The sequence below is a fragment of the Mastacembelus armatus genome, chromosome 22 (assembly GCF_900324485.2).
Source record: "Mastacembelus armatus chromosome 22, fMasArm1.2, whole genome shotgun sequence".
Lineage (NCBI taxonomy): Eukaryota > Metazoa > Chordata > Actinopteri > Synbranchiformes > Mastacembelidae > Mastacembelus > Mastacembelus armatus.
This window is the reverse complement of record NC_046654.1, coordinates 5775028-5797326: the sequence shown is the minus strand read 5'-3', so window position 1 is coordinate 5797326 and position 22299 is coordinate 5775028. Positions and strand designations below refer to the sequence as shown.

Here is a 22299-nt window from a genome sequence, read left to right as displayed (position 1 = left end):
CTGCTCATTTTCTCCATGAGCTGTCACACACACACTTACACACACACACACGTTCGCACACAGTCACACACAAACACACACGCTGAGTCTCTGCATGTTGGAGCAAACGTCCGTACTCTGGCTGCTGTTGTTCCCCGGTTACCGAGAAGCGGCTGTTAGATTTCGCAGTCTGCGGCGAGCCTCGTCGTGACAGACTTTGGAAGCGGCTGAAGCAGGAGTGGAGGGGGGAGAGAAAAAGGTAAGAGCTGGTGTCAAAATGATTGTTTTCTCTGCTCCCTGTTTAGAAACTTTACCGTGTGTTTACCGTCTTCGCCGCTGTCTCGTGTGTTGTGAGGATCTCGGCCGCACAGTCAGCTCCGGGCTTTTTGATAACCAGGGCGTGTTTTTTTTAAGTGTTTCAGTGTGTGTGCGCGCATATTATTGTGTGTGTGTATGTGTGTGTGTGTGTGTGTGTGTGTATGTGTGCATGCGTGCTCTTTCACATTTTCTGTGTGTGTGTATGTGTGTGTTGTGTTGTGTTGTGTTGTGTTGTGTCAAAGGAAGTTTAGAGATAAGACGCGCAGATTGTGGCGGATCACTGAAGGGGGAAACCTCCCAGTACAAAAAAAAAAACAAGCTGCAGAATATGTGAGTGAAATCCGATTGTCCCTTTGCAAAGAGGCTGCTCTTAAAGTTTGATCAGGTACCTTCATTGATTTTTTTTTTTTTAACGCAACATGACTCAAATTCATCCGTTTAAATGAAATAGTTAAACTTTCACTAATGCGTTTTTGGCCACAGATTCAAAATACAGTCCGGGATTGGCTTTTGTTTGGATACTAAGCAGTAAATGGGATGTTTGCACTGATGTTTTATACAGTGAGATAAGGCTGCACTTTTTATATAACTGGCCAAACGCTATCCTATTAGTCTAAGAGCCTCATAGCACAGTTTGTTTGGCCAGCGCAGTAAATGAGGCAAAAGAAGTTTATTTGTGTTTATTAAACACAAAGATAATTGAAAATGTTTTCCACCAAATGAAAATATGCCTTGAATGATATTTAAAAACAGCCAAAAAAGGGAGAAAATGTAAGTAAGGTGTATCCTGGCCTCTGTGTGTGTGTGTGTGTGTGTGTGTGTGTGTGTGTGTGTGTGCGCGTGCGCGCCTGGGTCAGTGGTGATATCCTGTCACATCCTATGAGGTGGGGGTCAGTCACAGGGTCTCCCTTCTGGAATTCTCCTAGAATAGATGTGGCACACACACATGCACAGATACACACTTTGAGGACACTTCCTGAGTCGGTTTCACGTCTTGTCTTTAGATCCTGGTCCACAGGGACTTCAGTATTTGGATTTTATTACGTTTAAGTGTTTCCCTGAAATCCACTTTATCTCAAAGCACGAACAGACGGATGGACTTCAGCAGTGTATGACGTTTGTGCTCTCAAGTTAGAACGTGTTCTTCTTGATGCTGACACCAATACCAGTCTGCTCTACACGTGCATGTGCTTCATCGTTTGATTTCTGTCATTCACTCCATTTAAGTCTGTGCTTGTGGATCTGCCATTGCACTTTTCTACATCTTTGTGTTTTCTGCGTTTGGAGCCGGTGCCAGACAGTTTTACAGGTGTTTGTCCGATTTCTGATTCAACTAATTGTAGAGACTGAGCAGCTTAGATGTCAGAGTCCATTAGTCCACTGCTGCTTGTCATTTTTCATATTTACACATAACAATTCTTCTTTCTTCTTGTCAGTAAACAGCATCACTGCAGATGCAGGTTAGGATGTCTTGTGCAAGGACACTAGGCCAGCACAGGATCAGACAGGATGCATTAGAGGAGCAATAAACCAGTGCTCTCTTATTGCTCCTGCACCCATTCACATGATGTGTCTCTAAGATGATGGATGCTTGAAAGCGCATGTGTGTGTGCATGCATGTGTGTGAGAAGGAATTAGAGGATCTTGTCTCCTGTAACTTGAGCCCGCTGGACACACCGACTCTTGGAAGGCCACAAAGACCACTTTGCATGAACAGTGAAGAATGGAGAAGTTTGTCCCTGTGTACTTGTACTTTTAGTTTTGTGAGGACCATTTTGGGCATAATTCTATTGAAGTGAGGACATTATGACTAAGTGAGGACTCCTGTTTGAGGGTTAAGACTTGGTTTTAAGACTAGAATTAGGTTTAGGTTAAGGATTAAAGTTAGGCATCAGAGACAGAGAGACAGAGAGACAAAAAGAGATACAGAGAGAGAGAGAGAGAGAGAGAGAGAGAGAGAGAGAGAGAGAGAAAACATCAGCACCCACAGAACCCCTTAACACGGTCATTTCTACAGACAACACCACCACTGTAAGCGTAAAAGCGATCAATGAGAGACTTTGAACTGGAACTACTGGTCAACTGAGATATTAGTTGATTAAGAGAAAACTAATCAACAATTTAAATAATTAGTGACTGGTTTAAGCCTGGACAGAAATACAGGTTCAGGTTCAAGCCTCTCAGATAGGAGGATTTCTTTGCTTTTCAGTGTTTTGAAATAGTATCATTGTTAGCTGCAACCCTAAATAGAATATATGGGGTTTTGAACAAGCAATTTGAAGACAACTTGATCATATGGGAATATGTGAGGGGCATTTTTCACAGCTTTCTGACATTTTACACACCAGTTGATTAACTGATTAACTAAAAATAATTAGGGCTTAATTAATGTTGAGTCATTAGTTAACCCTCTGGAGAGACTGTTTCTCATGTGGCTGCATTGCTGTGTGCATGTACCGATGCAGAAGAAATCTTTGCTAGTGTGAGACATGATGTTAAACTGGCTTGGGGCCAGACATTTGAACTTACCTGAGTCTCAAGCCATGAGGAAAATTCCCACTTTAGCAGAGGGAGTCATGTAGTTTACACTTTTTATTCTTGGTACTGAAATAATAACAGTATATCAAAAATCCCTGCCTTATCCTGTTACCTATTTAAAGAGCTACTGATCTTAATGTAATCCATTTAAATGACAGCATTTGAACAACTTTGTCTTCCCCTTTTTAGACCATTACTCTTTTCCAATATTCACTTTCTCCCCTCCTCTGTCCTTTCTTTTCATCTACGCATTATGGAGGAGGTTGTTATGTGTGTTTTAACTTCCAGATAAATTGACTGATCAGCTACTCCGTCTGTTGCTTCCCAGTTTGAATGGATGGTTTGTGGGCGGATTGGTGGGTGGACGGGTGACAGAATCTGTGTCCGTTTTGGAACTGTATTTATTTATGATCCCTGGCTTTTTGCAGCCCCTCACAGATGTGTGTTTTTTCACAGGTGCCTGTTGTTCCCAAGCTTTTGTGCATGTGCGGCTTTGTGGATACTTATGTGTATGAGTGTGCATGTATGTGTGACATTAAACTGGTTTTTATCCATTTCTCATAAAGGTGTAGTAGGGCAGTAAGTGCCTAGCAACAAAATCCCACTGGAATACTTTGGGAACGTCTTGATGCAATGGAGTAATGACTGTGGTCATGGTGGTTTAGTGCAGACAGATGTCGGTTGCATCAGTGGGCTGAGTCACAAATCGTAGACTAACAACGTCCTGTTTCATTCCTGGTCATGTCAGATCTGTTCATATCTATTTTTGGCATTTAATGCAACAGCTCTTGTTGCCAAAGCAAAAGCAACAAATAAAAGATCATTTTTAGATTCATCCCTGACAATTTGACGAACAAATGGTTCAGTAGTCGCTTTTTGAAAGAATTTTTCAATCTGAATTCATTTCCAATGCCAACAGTTAACTGGAAGGAAAATGGTGTTGCTGTGTGTACCTCTTAATTATGCATGTAGTTTCATGTGTTGCTTTGTTCTTCTTTTCTGTCTTTGACAACGTTTATCGGCATCATTGACATCTTACTGTAGTACATGACCAAATGTTTTGTTGGCTTTTATCGACCTGTTTATAGAAACGATATTAGTCAAAATGACACTAACAAACCTTAGTCACATTTTTTAAAAGGAGGAGACACACAAGAAAGACTCGAGAAACACAAGTAAACTGCCTCGTTACGTCTTCAGGACGTACAGATGTTATGAATCTGTGAATGCTACACCAACATAATATACAATAGGAGTGCAGTCAATAGAACAGTTATATAATAGTAAAATAATAGAGGTGGAAACTGTGGTTGAGCTAAAATGGACAGGTACACACCTCTTTGGTTACGTCAGGACAACTCCTGATTCAGTGTTTAATTCCCTGTCAGGCAGTCACTGTGTGTGAGCACGTTTGGTGTGCATGTGTGTAAGAGTTGTCTTATGACGAGGAGCAATAAAAAGACACACAGGGAAGGATGCACATAAAGAGAGAACAGACAGACAGAATCCAAAATTTTAATTAAGTTTGAAGTTGCTTTCATGTGTAATTGTGAGTTACATCATACCCTTATTGTGTGTGTGTGTGTGTTTTTGTCTGGCTGCATGTACGGGTGTGGTGTGTCTGTAATCAAGCCTGCATTAAACTGTGTACCACACCACCAGCTGCTGTAGGACTTCTCACATTTATGTATTCTAATTGATTCAGAGTGTGAATTATGTAGCTCTATGCACCCACATATGCTTGCCTGCTTTTTGTTGTGCAATACACAAGCAAGGACACACACACACACACACACACACACACACACACACACACACAAACACACCAAATCTGTGAGTTACTCATCATTGCAGCACAAGGCCGTATTGTATTGACCATCTTCACTGCACTTTTAGTGACACAGTCATTCACATTTCCCGGCAGCATCTGTGTGTGAGGGTGTGTGGGTGGTCATCTCATATTCCATGTAACACTGTCGGCTGCTAAAAATGAAGATGTGACAGGGAAGGTGTGAGTGTGGTAGTGAGAAGTGGGTGTGTGTGTTTGGGGTGGGGTAACAGACAGGAAGCTGCATCTTAATAAGATGTGTAAGATTGCTTGTTTATGATGGCTTTCAGCTCTTATCCATTCAAAATAGTTTTTAAATTTAAATTTTCAAATCAAATCGTTAACTTTGTAATAGATAAAGCTTTTCCATAAACAAAGGGAGTCCCTTTTTAATTTTGAAAGAAAGAGTGATGCGGAGGAATGAGCACAGGGACATTCAAAGATAGGGAGAGGGAATGAAAAGATTCTTCAGCGTTGTTATAAGCACCTTTTATTTTTGTATGTTGTGGTTTGTGGCAAACCATAAAGTGGGCTACCATCACAGGAGAAAGGTTGGTTGAGCATAGCGGTACCTGAAGCTCCCTTGAAGTAGGTAGGGGTGTGTCATGAGGGAAAAGTGGTGTATTTTGCATAGTTTTTTAAAAACATTTATATAACCATAGTTTCAAATAATCAGATCCTTCACAAATTTGAAGCAGCTGTTTTTCAGCCCATATATCACAGCTAAAGATGTAAGCTGGAGAAATAACCTGTAATGATAAACAATAATGTTCATATATGATCTAACACCACCGTCTCTTTATCTGTTTTAGTTTTTACTCATTCTGACATGATCTAAAAGTTAAAAGCAATAAAAAAAAAAAACTCATGGTAGTTGTATGTGGTTGCCAAAATAAAATCCATACACAGAGGAATCCCACCATCGAAAGCACCAGTGTTAGGAATCGGACGACAATGGGGTAATTCATAGAGGAGAGAGTGGGAGGTGGACTGTGCCTGATGGCCTCTTCTAACCACCTTTAACCACTGAGAGATCCATCCTGGGAAAAATGAGAAAGTGGGAATGCCAATAGGAGGAGGGAGAGAGGGTGAAGATTAGTGAGACAGGGATGATAAGCCGGGCACTTTGATTCACAGATTTCCCATCGTCCTCTGCTGCTCATTGACTGGCTCCATTGTGGCTGTGGTAAAGCATGCTGATTGGTTGGTTGGGCCTGAATGTCACTGCTTCTCATCCGTGGACTGTGGAATTTGTGTGTTTGTGTGCATTTGTGTGCAGTGAGTTAATAGCTATCCATTGAGTGGTTGATTGTGTTCTGTTGTCCACACTGGCTCTCTTTGTCCAGACTCTACACACACTCACACATACACACATATAATCACACACATGCATGTGAATCTGAACCAGGCATTCCTCCAGTGGCAGGGCACTTGCCAAGAGAGCAAGGAAGAAAGGACTAACTAACAGTACCATTCATAGTCATGGTGGTGTGATTCTTCCTGGCGCTGGTTTGAGACATGAATGGGTCTGATGCTAAAAATATTTTATTGCTGTTTTTTATGCTCCTTTTTCACCCTTTGCTCTTTTCATTAGTCCTCTCCTCTGTTGTGTTCTCCCTGTAAGCATTAAGATGTGTTTTGTAGCATTTCTAAGTTTAAAAAGGTAGACTGTGCTTGCAGTTCTTCAAGATCTAGATGTGTGCAAATAACCCCTTGAGTGTAAACACAGAAAAGCAGAAGCAAGAGATTACAAAGAGTGTGAGCAATGACTGTCAAGAAAAAGTCATGAGGTGAATCCACTACCTGTGACATCATGAGCAGGGATTGTGTGTCTGCCTGCTGAGACAGTACAATATCCTGGCCCTGCTGCAACACCCTGAGCTGTAAAACAGACAGACTGACTAAATGACAGAGTTGAACGGCTGCTTTTTATTGGTCAGTGTGGGTAGACCATGCGTCTCGCTGCCTACCACAGATGGAGAACACGGTGGGACGAAGATGGGGGGAAAAAGATGGAGAACTGGTCAGATAGAGCAAGAGGGAGGAGCAGGGACACATGAAGGAAAGGCGGCACAGACAGACTGACACTAATCCAACCAAACTCAGTGAGAGAGGGAAGTAGAAAGACAGAGATGTGGGTAAAGTATTTGATCCAGCATGGGAATTTGCTTTTCCACAGAAATACCTCCAATGCAGCATGGGAAATAAGGGGATAGACTATTTCAGCCTTTGCTCCTGATTGTTATGCCAGCCAGCATCTCAGGGCAGAGTGAAGGTTCAGCAGAGCTGTGAGTACATTATTGTGTGAGGTGTGAAGAGAAGAAGAGTAGGATGAGCGGTAGAGGGCATCAGTCTCTTTTGGGGGTGGGGAAATGACCCTCTGGCACCTCTCTCTTCGTTTTTGCTCTCTCAGGTTAGTTTAAATCCTTTCAAGAAGCTTTATTGGCAAGATAAGATCATTCTGACATTGCCAAGGCTTAAGTGCTTCTCTCCCTCTTTATGGTTGGATGGAAAAGGAAGTAGGTTGGTGGTGAAAGAGGAATGACAGCCTTTATCTCGGTCAGTAAACACAAGCCAAGGGAGTCCCTGCATTGTTTATACTGTTCCTTTAAATCCCCACTCCCATGCATACACAAACAGAGGACACTGTAACACAAAAAACACACTGTATATATGAATACACAGGGCTGCAGTGCACCCACAAAACCAAGGTCAAACTCACAGGATACGCTTGACTGCAAAGGCACATACATACATACACATACACATACACACACATGCACGTGCTCCCACTGAAATTAGTGGTGTGTGTGTGCGTGTGCGTGTGCGTGCGCGCGCGCGCGCGCGTGTGTGTGTGTGTGTGTGTGTGTGTGTGTGTGTGTGTGTGTGTGTGTAGTGGCGGCTTGTTGGCAGCCAGCATACAGTGAACTGGTCACATCCCAAGCTTCCCTCCTGCCTGCCAGTCTGACCACTGGTGGCTATGTGTGTGTCTGCGTGTGTGTCTGCGTGTGCGTGTGCGTGTGCGTGTGTGTGTGTGTGTGTGTGTGTGTGTGTGTGTGTGTGTGTGTGTGTGTGAGAAACTGCTCTGCAGCAAAGCAGAGCTAATTCCAACTGAACCTAAACCATAAACCAGAGATAATTCCATGCAAAGCCTTCCTTGTTAAGTGGATCTGCTTTGTATTTTTCTCCTGTATTTTCTCATTTGGTAAATTTTATGATAGCAAATGTTCTACATGACATGCATGCTTTTCTTTGTTTGCAAATGTGTGTATTTGCAGCTTTTTCAAAAAACAGCAATGGTAAAGATCGCAACCTCTTATTTTCAGAGCTGTTGTTGCTTCTCCGTCAACCCAGCCTCCAAGAAATTACTGCCTTTGCACATAATCCAACTAGTATTTAGATTTGCCACCGTAACAATTCACTAAGACTTATGTGCAATTTCTAGGAGACATTGTAGTTCAGAAGTTAATGCTCACAGTTTCTCTTTGCAGTCCTCACTGTCTGTGAGATTATCTCTCCTCTGCTTAGCCAAGCGGACCTAATTCAAATTATCCATCCATCTTCACACAGCCATGCAACAATTTGGGCTTGACTGATCTTGACTGAAGTCTGCAATAAAATACAGTATAAAAGTTGTCCTTATTACCTTCAGCACCACACTTTTATAGCACTTCTGCTGCAGTGATGTGACAAGAAGGAACGATGAGGGCTTTATTAACGGTTCAACCTTATGTAACTGTATGCATGGTTTGATTGCTAATTCACAAAGGAGGCCTCAGTGAGTTGCTTCTGTGGCTTGGAGATCCTGGGACGAGGTTTTATACTGGGTGGCTGTCGCTGGTGGTGTGGGCTTATAACTATAGGGCTGCTGGTTTGAGATTGCAGGGAAAGTGTGGCCACACAGTGTAAATAGCCATAAAGTAAACAGGTCAAGTTGTCCTTAAGCAACATGTTGAACTTCAACAACTCATGTGGAGCTGTTGCTTTACCAATAACAGTGGAGCAAGGCTCTGCAGGAAAAGAGTCTGCAGCTCACCTCCCATAAACGTTTCTTTTTGAAACAGCAAATTCCCAATGGATTCTGGAGGACGCACACTGTGTGACTTTTTCCTTACTTTGATCATGGAAAGATAATTTTCCATCTGTGTGGCATCTTTGTAATATGCCATCACTTCCTATGACTGTCAGCATTACATCTTTGTGGTTTCCATGGTTACAGACAGTGCTAGATCCCTGCTGTGAGACAGACATGCACAGACACCAGACAAATGAGAGTAACTTCAACTGGTAGTTAGAGGCGAGTTGTGCTGAGACCCAAGAAATCCTCAAACAGGGGTCTTTTTTCCCTCTGTTTCTCCTATTCTGATGTGTTGGAGAGACATCAGAGACATTTCCCCGTCTCTGCTGAGTTAAAGCAAGGCTACAATTTCAATATAATCCTACAAATCATTTTCCTACTTTAAGTGGATTCAGTTTAAAGATGCTATGGGTTTGGCGTAACCAGTCTCGTGGTTCAGTTCCATTGTACAAGAGGCCAGAAATGTGATGAAAAATTGTCTGTTAGACTGTTGAAAATACTCCTAGCACCTGTTGCACATGTAAACAGAACTGCGTTTCTTTCAGTCTTTATTGTTTTTGGATGAAAGCATGAAATCAGCAACTTTTGCTGAGAGGAAAAACGGCTTGTACCGTTCCATTTTCCTTGTGAATGTTTTTTTTTTACATTCAGGAAGCCTGTTTATATATTTAAGACCAGCTGTTAGGAATGAGGCATTTAGCATTTTTCTTTTTTCAGGCATTTTGAGTTTACTCAAAATTCCCCTGACAGTTGAATGGAAACATAGCCCCTCTTGCCTCTCCTCCCAATTATGTTGCTTTTCTGGACGCAGCCTTGAGCATGTAAAAGTACGAGGGCAGGTAGGTTTCACTGATATTTCTTTTTGTTTTACTCTTGCTTACTCTTTTGACATCCTTCCTCTCCACTTCTTTTTCTTTTGATTCTGTGTCTTTTTCTCAATCTTTTCTGTTCAGCTAAAACTGACAGTCCTTTCTCTCCCATATCTTTTTTTTTTCTTCTGATTTCTCATCGGTCCAGGTACAGGGCCCTAAGGGGGTAAACACCCGAGAGCCCTCAGTGTTTTATTGTGTGTGTGTGTGTGTGTGTGTGTGTGTGTGTGTGTGTGTGTGTGTGTGTGTGTGTGTGTGTGTGTCAGTGCCCCATGGCTGGGAGAGCAGAGATGAGGTAGTTTGATATCACTGGTGTTCTTTCATCAGTGAGGTGATTCTCCTCCTGTTTGAACTGTAGTGAATCAAAGCCAACTTGTTGTAATGCTGCAGCTGTGGCCACATCACCTGCATGCTGAGTCTACATGGCCTTTCTTTCCTCTCTCCCTTCCTCTTCTTTTCTTGTCTCTCTCTTTTTTGCTCCAGCTTGCTATGCTTTAACTTTTACCGACATTCTTTTTGTCAAGGGAACATGACGTGGGCTTCAAAAGCTAAATCCAGGCAGATCATGCTTTCATGTGTTATCAGGCAGTGTCACCCTCTACAGTTACAATAACACTCACTGTAGCCTGTAATCTGTCCAGTAGCTGTATTTAACATTTGAGAGTTTTTGCAAATTCTTTTTTTGATTAAAGGCAATTGTACTAAACACCCTATAACTGTGGAAGATAACTTTTTATTGTCTAATGTCCAGCTAACAACTATATATTACATATATTACTAATTATTTTCTTGATTAACCAGTCTAAAATAGAAATAGTTAGAAAATAGCAAATACCCATTACAATTGTCCAAAGCCTGGTGTTTTAAAATTTCTTCCATGTTTGATTTCTTAAGGTGGTTTCTGTTTTCCTTGAGATGCAAAACTTCTGCAACACACACAGAATCAGCATATAAAATATGTTTTATATTTAATATATTTTATTGAGCTAGAAAGAAAGTAAGAGCTTAAGTCTGTTGACTTTTATATTCAGCTACAAATGAAAGTTGAAAATATGATTGTGAAGTTATGTTTAAAAGTCGCAGTGAATATAAAATGACAACATACTACCAAGTAAAATTAGCTACAATTAGGATAATAATACAATCCATGCTCTGGTGTTCCCATTCCGTACTTTCATTCACATCCTGATTAAAGACTGAGCTTTAAAAGCAATCATCATAGGACGACGTGTTGACTACATTGATGTGGCCTGTGTGTGTAATTACACTGTAATTTCACCATGCTAACGTTGTGATTAACCAGTGATTTACAGGTTTATTTGTAGCAACATTGTAAAGAATTTTACAATGAAAACCAACACAGTGCAGTAACAGGCTACGTTTACTGAGCGCTCATGGGAACCAGAGGGACTTTTAGTGTTCAGGTCCTTGGGGATGCTTGGAATTATGTTGTTGTTAATACACACACTCCCACAGTTCTGCGGCCAAAATGTACACACAAAAAATTCCTGCTTGTGATCACAAACAGAAACTCAAATACATACGAGAATCACCTTCTGTTACTGATGGGTGGAAATTTAGTGTCATAATATCAGTTTTCAGTAACAAAAAAAAATTTTGTGTTTTCACTCAGACGCACGCCTTAAATATTTTAGGTACTGCTTGAAGATCAGATACTGCATGAACAAACACATATAAATAAAATACACCCAATCACATTGAAAATGAAATTGAAAGATCTGGATTGGAGCCAAGAAAAACACATCAGCCTTTTCAGTCTTACAGGGAATATTTTGGTGCTATTGATTTCTTTTCTTTCTTCTCTCTCTGGTAATGTGTTTATAATCAGAACACCACATGTTAGAAAAAAAAATATATATATGTGTGTGTGTGTGTGTATTTTTATCAAGTAATTGCACCAGTGTGTCCCTTTGTTGACTTCTGATGCCTGAAAATTAAACAGCATTCACTTTTGATCCCAAGGTACCGTTTAGTTACAACCTGTACAGAGAGATCATTTTGGTTTTCTTAGCCTCACAACCACATGACCCTTTGATATGTCTTGAGACCCACTGCAGTGCCCCAACCCTCAGGCTGGGAACCAGTGCTATACGCTTCAAATTCTGAGTGTGTACTACCAAATTTTATGTGTAAAGTCTGATTTGTATCAAAGTGCATCGATTTAAATTGTCCTCTTAATTCAGTTCAATTCAATTTATTTTTATAGCACCAAATCACATTACAGTCATCTCAACGCACTTTGCAAAAACCTAACAAATCCCTTGTGAGCAAGCACTTGGTGACAGGGGGAAGGAAAAACTCCCTTTAATGGAAAAAACCTCCAGCAGAACTGGGCTCAGTTTGGGAGACCATCTGCCTCGACCGATTGGGGCGAGTCCATATATATAAATGCAGCATAACTAAGGGATGGTTCAGGGTCACCTGAGCCAGTCCTAATTGTAAGATTTGTCAAAAAAGAAAGTTTTAAGTTTTAAGTCTAACTTTAAAAGTACAGAGGGTGTCTGCCTTCTGGACCCAGACTGGGAGCTGGTTCCACAGAGAGAGGAGTGAATAGCTAAAGGCTCTGCCTCTCATTCTACTTTTGGAAACTCTGGGAACCACAAGTAGACCTGCACTCTGAGAACGAAGTGCTCTATTGGGATGAAGTGGTACTAGAGGTCTTTAAGGTATGAAGGAGCTTCATCTTATGATGATATTTTTTAGAAATTCCAGTTATATCATTCATATATATATCAGAGTTTATCACAGCAGAGCCTCTGTAAATAAAATAGAATATACAATTTGGTGAATCTCTTGTTGCACTAGTTTTCCGAGCAAATACGTCAAGTCATGTCCACGTTTAACAATATGACCTTTTTGAAACTCACATTTTTTGCATCAGTTCACTGTATGTGAGACTTTTTTGAATATGACCCAAAATGAAAATGTGTTGCTTATCCCCAGTAGATGGATATTGGGTTCACATAGCACATCCCCTGAGGCGAGGCAGGCTGTTAAAAGCATGAAACTGTAGCGGTTAGAGAACGTATCTAAGGTGTCATTTAGGCTGAAGGTTACTTCACCCTTCGGCGTCACGACTTATATATAGACCGTACACCTCAGGATACTGGCGTTGCCCTCCAGATGCCCTCCTTTCCTCCTCCCCTGCATTACATACCTATAGGACATTAATCACGCACTAAAGCACTGTGGGACTGTTTTCTCATAAGCCACGTTGTAATAGTATGCCCCAAAAATATATTGTCTTTGTTCTCGCCCAGGCAAAAGGGATGATGATGGATTGCAAATTAGAAGGGGCAAAAAGAGAAGCCATTCTCTAAACAGACCCGCATTTGTGGGGACGAGATGACAAATGTTTACTCTTTTCTGCCTTTTTCTTTCTTTCTGACTCTGGCTTAGTCTTTTGTCCACGTGGAAGTAAAAAAACGAAATAGGTGTGGAAAGGTGTTTTTTTTTTTCTTTCTTCAAAATGTTAAAGTCTCTCTTTCTTTCTTTTAAACATGATGGACTCTTTCAGCTCTGGACTTTTAAGTCAGACTCTCTCTGCTAAAAAACAGAGCCCGTAATCTAAAACAGCATAATGTGTCACTGGGAAAAAAAGAGCTGGGGTGATGGGAAGCGTTTAAAGATTCAACTGAATGACTGATACTTTGAAATGAGTGAGTATTTCCCAAAAGATGAGACAGTCTCGTAACAATCTTTTGGACTTAACATGACACATAGGCCAAAGGTTTTTTGAATAGATGGTTATAACTAGAAGCTCCTCTCCTGACTTCATAATGAGGTTTTTTGGGAAGCTGATGTTTAGTTGCAGGCTGAGGGGTGGAGACAGGGCGAGGATTGAAGCCAGTTTCCCAGAGGTTTACTGACTCCTGACTTCAAAGGCCAAAACAGTCGCACTGTCTCCGCTACTGCAGCAGCCAAAATCCTGAGGGATCAGAAGTGTGTGTTTGTGTGCATTTCCAGTGGTAGGGTATTACATCTCAAGACTGTTGATGTTAATGTGCCTTTTTTGTCAAAATAGCAATTATACAGTCGAATAAGTATTACAATAATGCGGCTTGTTGCTCTTTGTTTTCTGAGAAGATAAAATATACAGTCTAGTATACAGTCAAGCATATATTTGGGATTTAAGGTTGAATTTTTTGGTGCAGATTTCATCTGCTGGAAGCATGTGCTGATTGGCTGGTAAATGCAAAGTGCAAATTTATCCAGTGGAAAGGGCAGAAAAATATTAACACCAAGCCTTATTGACAATCTTATTTTTATCCTTTAGAAAGTAAGGATTCAAATCCTCAACTTCAATAATGATGCTTATTCGCAAATGCTATTTAAGTTTTAAACTAGTTGCAAAGACATAAACTTTTTAACTTGTGCAGTTGTGTGGGATTTGTAGAACTTTGTGGATCATGCGAGTCGAGGTGTCAGTGTGAATGTGTGACTCAATGCATCATGGAGTACCTACTGTTGTGCGTGTGTGTTTGCATATAACGGCAAACAGATGTGAGGGATGGACATGGGGGACTTCGCAATATACTGACAAAATGACAAATGCGTCTGCCTTCTCTGTTTGCCAGGACCTCTGACACTGACTGGAAAATTTGGAATCGTAGTACTTACTGTCAGCTCATGTTATATGGAAACGCACACACTTGACATTTACATCGCTAGGATTTACTGGCAGCTAATGATAACAACAAAGACATCTGCCTACTTATTTCATGTATGGACTCACTTTACACATGCCTTCTCAACTTTTGTGTGTCTGTGCACACACACATTGATGCCAACGTTCAGAGGCATTTGCTACTGACACATCCCAGCAGTTTGGTATGACTTCATACTGAATGCATGATTCACATGAAGATAAAATAATAATATATCTATATTGTGATGCATCACTTACTGATTATACAGTAATAGTTTATAATTGACAGCACTGTTGGCAGTTAGAATTACTGTGTGTGCGTGCGTGTGCATGCGTGTGTGTGCGTGTGTGTGTGTGAGTGTGTGTGAGACTTGCTGAGCTATTGGTCAGTGTGTTAGTATGATAAATTGTGACAGTAGTCAGTGTGATGGTCCAGGCTTACAGCCAGTTAAAGCCAGAGTAACAGCACAGCATTCCCACTCTTCCTTTGAACTGCTGCTATAATGAGGCAATGTTCTTTTCTAAGCCCTAACCCAAGGGAGAATATGTGTGTGTGTCTGTGTGTGTGTGTGTGTGTGTCTGTGTGTGTGGCATGGTGAGTCATACATGCTGTAGCCATTGTCTTTGACATGCTGGCTTTTGACCAGAAGTCTTGTTGTTTTCCTTTGCCTCCAGGTGACAGAAACAAATCAGGAAGTATGTGTGTGTGTGTGATAATATTTTGCCCTAGGGTAGATACTTTTCTCATATACAGAGTAGTTTCACTGTGTGTCACTTTGTATTGTTTTCCTTGCATGACTGGGCAGCCTGTCAAGAAATTCTGTGTGTATGTAGAAGTGCACCCAGGTAGTCAGCATGACCAACTCTCTGTTAAGTCCTGTTAAGCTATTGCGGTGTAATGAGCTGTACTTCAGTTAGCTCATGTAAATTTTTGCCATTGTGTGCTCACACTGCAGAGATACAGAAATACAGCCTGCAGCTATATTTGGAAGCCAGACAAAACACCCTCACTCTAGCTTTCCTTCTTATGTTTACTTTGAATCGTTGGTGTGGCCAAACCCAGTTTTCTAACCTGGCTGAACAAACAATGTCTTTTTTTTATTCGGCCATATTATATTATGCTTCTTTTACTTTTTCTGCTTTCTTGTTCCTTTTAATTAATCCTTCCTTGTCCTCCTGCTGGCTCCTTCTGGTTCACCTGTTGTTATAGCTTTAAATTTTTATTTAAATTTTTACTGCTAACTTTCTTTATTTTTCATCTCTCACTTTCTCCTTATGCTCACTTGGATTAGGTTGCACCAGCTATTCTGAAATCCATTTACATTTGGTGTTGCTTTGTTTTATTTCTGTGTGCAAACATAGAGAAACACATTTCAAGTAATGGAGTATTACAGTGGGAAATATCCAATTATGTATTTATGTCTTTCTGTAGATTAGCCTGGATGCTACTATCTGGAATAAATATTTGTAAAATCCTAGATTTTTGCTTGTGGTGTGCTGTACCAGAGGGCTGCTTCTCATTAAGAAAGTCTAGACTAAACCTCAGACTTAGCTGTAGCCACATGCTCAGAAAAACCCACATAAACTGAGGGTTTATGGGTAAATGAACGAAAACCCTGCTGGTGTGTGCTGATGTTTCAAACATGATGTTTTGCTGCTGCCTTCAAGTAAGGCAGCAGCAAAACATGAATACATTGAGGAGAGGAAGCAAATGGAGAGATACTCTGTGTTTATCTTTCACGATTCACAGGGCAGATGAAACTAAAGAGGTGTTGATTAAGAGATGAAGGATAATGGAAGAGGCGAGGGTGAGTGCTTGGGAAGAAGACAAGATGATAAATCTTGAGTGGCAATAGAAGGCACAAGTGAAGGCGTAAATATGGTGGCACCTCTGTTGGTGAGATTGTGTGTGACATACTTAAAGATGGTGAGAAATGGGCACACATATGTACCCTGAGAAGAAAAGGCATCCGGACATTTGACCGAGAGCAGTAACTGGGGTCACATGCATAAACACATCTCCACGAATAGACTCTAAACACTGGTGAAGAAAATAATAACCCAGTAGCAGATGATGTGCATGTGTGCAAGAGGGGCAAATCTGTTTGTTTTTCATCTGTTAAGTGTATTTCTGCTAATACAGTTATTTGTAGAGTTAACTATGTTTATAAATGAGCAGTCTAGTTACTTTTTAAGCCTTGCTTTCATCCCCAGCTGTAATGAAACCCACAAGCTCTTTAATATCTATTAAATCTTCATGTTGTGTCTTTACTGTTGTTGTCACTAATTTTGCCTTCAGTTGAGGTTTTGTACAACCACAAGTTTAACGGAAGGGAGGGAGGAGAGTTAAGGCAGAGGTTAGAGGAGTCCAGTTTTATAGTCTTGTTTGTATGAAGCGTTGTAAATACCCCCCCAACAGGCTTAAAGTGACAGCTGCTGTCACAGCTGATCCTGCTTAAACTCTGTTATATATTAAAAGTGTATTTCAAGCTATTCTGTGGTTCTTTGAAGATGTTAAAAAAAGAGTTTTTACTCTCATTAATGATTATAAATTGTAGGCAGCACTGGTTTGTATAGAGTGTAGGACTAAAAAATTTCAAAATGATGAATTTCATTTCTCAAAATCAATCCACTTCAATGACATGGGCTGTGCCGTTCTAGTGTTACACAGTTCACAGGTACGTTTATCAGTGGATCCCATCTAAAAGACGATGGTGCATTAATGATAAATTAGAGATAACAACTCTGGCATGCCAACATACATCCTGGAAATGCTGATCAGAGGGTTGGTCTGGATAGTGCTCAGTAAAAAGTGGCACTGTGAGGGGTTTAAAGATTCAACCATAACTCTCCATCTTGCAAACTTATGGGAGTTGTTTAATTTATTAATCATGGGTTTTGTTTTTTCTTCTATGACATTTTGTGTGCAATAAGATGTTAGGTTCTTAAAATTGACTTCAGCTTTTTATTGTGTATAGCTGTATTTATCTTATGACTTAGTTTGATCAACACAAAAGAGAGCAAATGAGTCAGACTTACCGCAAAGGGCTAAGGTCCCTGGCAATATAAAGAGGCCCAAATCAGAATAAAATAACGTATCTTATAACATTTGTGGCACACAACATAATTAATACAACCACAACATAATACAGTGTAGTTCAATCCATGCATAATAAGTTAAGAAAAATAAATAGCATAGGATTGATTAAGCAAAACTTAGACAAAAAAAGCAGCCAAGAAAAGCATCTAGTGTACTAATGTTCTCCTGTTTGATCGGTAATCTCTTGGACTGGAGTATTTTTTTATTTTGTAGGTAACACCTCAGTACAGTAAAGACTATGTGGTCAACAGAACAAATTGAGAATCAGCATCCAAAATGAAAATGATCATTAGCTGCTGCATGATGTTAAACTGCCAAGATGGGCTGCAGAAGGGATGAAGAACATGTGAGAAAGCTGCAGCACAAAGTCCTGATTTAGATGTGGTTTTGTGAGCGTGTGTGTTCATGTGCATGGCGGAGAGATAACGAGGGGTGAGTCAGCGGTGGAACACGACAACTCTTCTTCCCCTTTCTGTGACGAAGGGCCATGGCGACAGGGGTTTGCGGTTAGAAACCCTAGTCTGCTCCTCATATGACCCTCTGATGGACAGGGACAGCAGTCAACTCACACATACATACACAGACACACACATAGATGGCCCTCAGACTAGTTAGTCTAGCTTTGGCTTTCCAGTCTAAACATGCTCTTATATGGATTTCTTTTAAAATCTGGAGATATCTACCCTTTCTTTCACTATAAACATATGTGCTGCCTACATGTAATTGGCCAGAGAGCACAAACACATCTAAAGTCATTATGTTTGGACATCCAAAAGGCGTCTTTATGGGAGCAAGAATGAATGTTTTTTATATATGTGCCTGTGACATTGTGTATACTGTATGTCACGGATGAGACATCTTTAAGATGTTACTTTTGGACGCCCTGACTATGTTACCATTAAGGCCAGAATGATGGATTTTTCTATGTAACTTCTTGATGTTATATACCTTACCAGTATGCAGTGTTTAGGATGTGACCTGTGGACATTCATACAGCTTTTTAAAAGAGTCAGAACTGACATTTCATATATATATATTTGAGATTATTTGTATCTGTCTAACCTATTTAAAGTTCAAACTGAATCAGTATGTATCAGAAGGGAGGGAGAAGAGTTTAGGTTGGTCTCATGTGATTTGCAGATTTGATCTGTGCCTGCGTTGCTTTGCATTGGTTCAATAACAGTGAGAAAGTGACTGGACATTTTTCAGTCTGTCATGTCATTGCCTACTTCATCTCCTTCGCTTCTGCATTTGCTTCTCTTTCTGCTCTCTCATGTCTGAAGTACCCCTGCTGCTCAGTGTGTGTTTCTGTGTGTTTGTGTACAAGCATTATGTTGTCATTTCACAACTGTCAGGCAACACCTGCTCCCTAGACCCCTATCACCATACATCTGGACTTGACTAGTGGCACTGCTGATGCCTCTCGCAATCAACTCATTGTGTGAAGATCTATCATCTTGTCAGTTTAGCGTTTACGTCCATGGCTGCAATTTAGTTTAACAAGTGTTGGAGGAGTGTGTGTGTATGTGTGTGTGTGTGCGCGATCTGGGTGTTTGAGTGGACTTGCTCTTTGTGTTACCCTTTGAATGATGTCTGTTAGTGTAAAAGCAGCCCGGCATCTCGGGAATGTCTGAGTACAGAACTTTCTGGAACAAATCATTCAGCTCTGACCAGCAATGAATCTGGGACTTGGTCTGGTTCTGGCTCCATGTTGTCTACTTTTGGTCTACTTCTCTTCCTTTTTGGGTTTTAAATGTGCCTGAACAATCAACACCTCATAATTAATAGTGTTCTGTTTACCCCATTTGTATTTGTTCTATTACCTATTTTTGTACTGTTCTACTCATTTAGGTGTGATAAATCTTTACTAGATAGGTACACTATCCTGACAAGCCAGCCTGATAAATTAAGTAACTACAGCCTTCAATGGGTTGTTGATGCAAGCTAATGAGAGCGAGGCTGATCATGGAATTTTTATATTATATTACAGTGTATGTATGATCCTCTCTAAACTGCAACTGATATCAAGGTAATCCTGTTTCATTTTTTTGCTCTTTGCGTTGGGAAATGAACCAGTATCAGCAGACAGTCATACAATCAAAATGCACAAAGCAGAGATGCTTTTGGTAAAAAAAACAAGAGGTCAGTTTGCAGTCAGTGCAGCCAAACCTCTCAGGTGAAACATACCACAAAAGTATTGTTACTGGCTGAGAGCTCTCTTAGAGCTGCAGTATTTTTTCATGCCATGTATAAAAATCTGTTTTCCAAATTTTGTCCAAGCTTTGTAATTACAGCTGTGCTACACAGGGACACTTTTGCAAAAAAACATACAATGTAAGAAAACATAGCAATCAACATACGTGATGTGAATCATAATGGGACATTTTAGATTAGACCTATCTTGGAGTTTCTGAATGGTTATTTTATAGATATGGGCTGAGGTCTGAGTATTGATAAGTTCTAAATATTAAGGGACACTGCAACTTAGGGACACAGCCAGTCCTTAAACTTTAATTATCAAAATTTAAAAGCTATAAAAATCAAATTAAAAAGAGAAGCAGCGTCATAGTAAGTATATACAGTACATATGCCCAGCCAGAACAGCTGCTCATCTGTTTAAAAGATCATCTGAATCTGGTTAGAGAAATGTATTGTGATCATTGGAGGAATGATTTTAAGGTGCACTGAAAAACCAAGTAATCTAGCCTTACCTTACAGTAGTTAGTTGTAGTTAGCAGCAGCAATAGAGTATTGACTGGTTGAATCCAGGTTAGCTGTCTTTGTGAATTACATTAGATTTATTTGTGTGTGCTAGCCTGCGTGTTTATGTGGGCATGAGTGTGTCGGATGTCTGATTTGTGTGTCTCCATGTGCATTAACAGAATGCCCTCAAAACAGGACCTCACTCAAAATGTGCTTTTTAAATCAGCACTAAAGCAAAGACATGGTCATAGTGACCTTCAGGCAAGACAAGATGGACAGGTGTGGGTTTGTGTGTGTGTAATGTAGGTCTGGGCTTATGTATGACTGCATTCACATGCATGTTTGTACCTGTGTGTGTAGTACAGAGTTATATTTGATTTAACCTTATCATATTATCTGTAATTGTGTGTTCATGCACTTTTTAGTATTTGTGTATATGTTTCTGTGCATGCTGCAGGTTTGCCAGCTTTCATCATCATCTCATGTGGCCTATAGTGTTGCATATTTACGGCATATTTTTTCTACCCTCTGCAGCAGAACAGCAGAATCTGTGTGTGTATGTGTGATCAGACTGTGTGTGTTAGCCTTATAAGGCCAAGCTGTTTTAACCAGGAAACATTTAAGGATAAGAAATGACGTGAGTCACCATTTTCCTTCATTTGCTCAGAAGCACAAAAACATCCTTTTTGCTGCCCTCAACACCTTCCCTTACAGGATATATTGTTTTTATATGCGTGACTGTGTGTGTGAGTGTACGTGTCCAAGTGTCTTGTAGTCTTTGGTGTTATTGTTTTCTACTTAATGAGATGCTAAGCTGTTCTCACAGGCCACCGGGGGAGCAGCTGTTATGGCACTGAAGGTGCTGAACTGTGCAGAGGTACTTGTCCAGATTAAAGAAGAAGAAGTAAAGGAAGGACGAAGATAAATGAAAAGAGGAAAGAGTGTAAGGAAAAAAAGTAAAGTAAGAGAAAATCTGAAATTAAAATATCCATCCATTTTCTATACCCACTTATTCCTTAACCAGAGTCACAGGGATCTGCTGGAGCCTATCCCAGCTCTCTTTCAGGTGGAAGGCAGGGGGTACACCCTGGACAGGTCACCAGTCCATCACAGGGCCACATATAGACACACAAAGAGAAACAACCACACACACTCACTCCTATGGACAATTTTAGAGTCACCAATCAACCTAACATGCATGTTTTTGGACTGTGGGAGGAAACCGGAGTACCCGGAGTAAACCCACACAAGCACGGAGAGAACATGCAAACTCCACACGGAAAGGCTGGGTTGCAAACCCACAACCTTCTTGCTGTGAGGCAACAGTGCTAAGCACAGTTCTTGTATAGTCCACTTCAGTTTGTTCTGTGTACTGAAACATTTGCAGTGTCCTTGTTGAACCTTGTTGATCTGTGCTCCCTGCAGAATAGGCAGCCCACCATTCAAATCCTCTCTGGTCAGCTGCATAATAAGCATTTGATTTAGTTGCCTGGTAAGGAAAAGTAATAAGAAACACATTATTCAACTTCTGCTCTAACAGTTAGATGAATACCAGCAATACAAATATAAATCAGTATTCTTTCTTTCTGCCTTCATATTTGTCCCTTTATGTCTAGACTTGCCTGCATGCAGCTTAGTCCTGTTCAGCCCTGACCTAGTGCTAAGACTAATGTAATTTTTCAGGGGTGTGCTCCATCAAGCCTGCACACGTGGTTTCATCATAAAACAGCTGTGTGTGTGTACATGCGTATGTTGTTTGTGTGTGTGTGTGTGTGTGTGTGTGTGTGTGTGTGTGTGTGTGTGATTTGTGCTTTTAGCAGCCTGGGTCTCATCCAGGCAATAGGTTTGGCAGACATAATGAGAGAACCCCCAAGTCTGCCAGACACACACACATCCACACGGCCCTCACTCCTTCACAGTGCAGTTTTGATAATGCACATATGCTCTTTAAAGGTTTCTCTTATTTGCCATTTTCTCTTTGAAGAGCCCCAACTGTATTATGGCAGATGTGCGTGCATGTTTGAGCCACCACCATTTAGCTTGTCGGTCTTTAACAAATCCCACCATTACTCACTCTCTTTCTGTCTTTATTTTACTTTTTTTTCTTAGCTTTTTTTCTCAGTCTAAACCCTTTTTAATGTCGACTGAAATGAAACCAAATGAATCAACATAGATTAACTGTAGCCTTTTTGCAAAAAAATGCTTTGTCCAAAAAGC

At 40.6% G+C, this 22299-nt stretch overlaps 1 protein-coding gene across 1 annotated transcript in view; it reads left to right on the top strand.

Annotated features, from left to right (window-relative positions):
- Nucleotides 1-22299, top strand: part of ppp2r3a (protein phosphatase 2, regulatory subunit B'', alpha) — a 51628-nt gene continuing 29329 nt past the window's right edge. Inside the window, exon 1 of the mRNA XM_026303438.2 lies at nt 1-238. The gene's annotated coding sequence lies outside the window, so the exon portion shown is untranslated. The remainder of the gene's footprint in view (nt 239-22299) is intronic.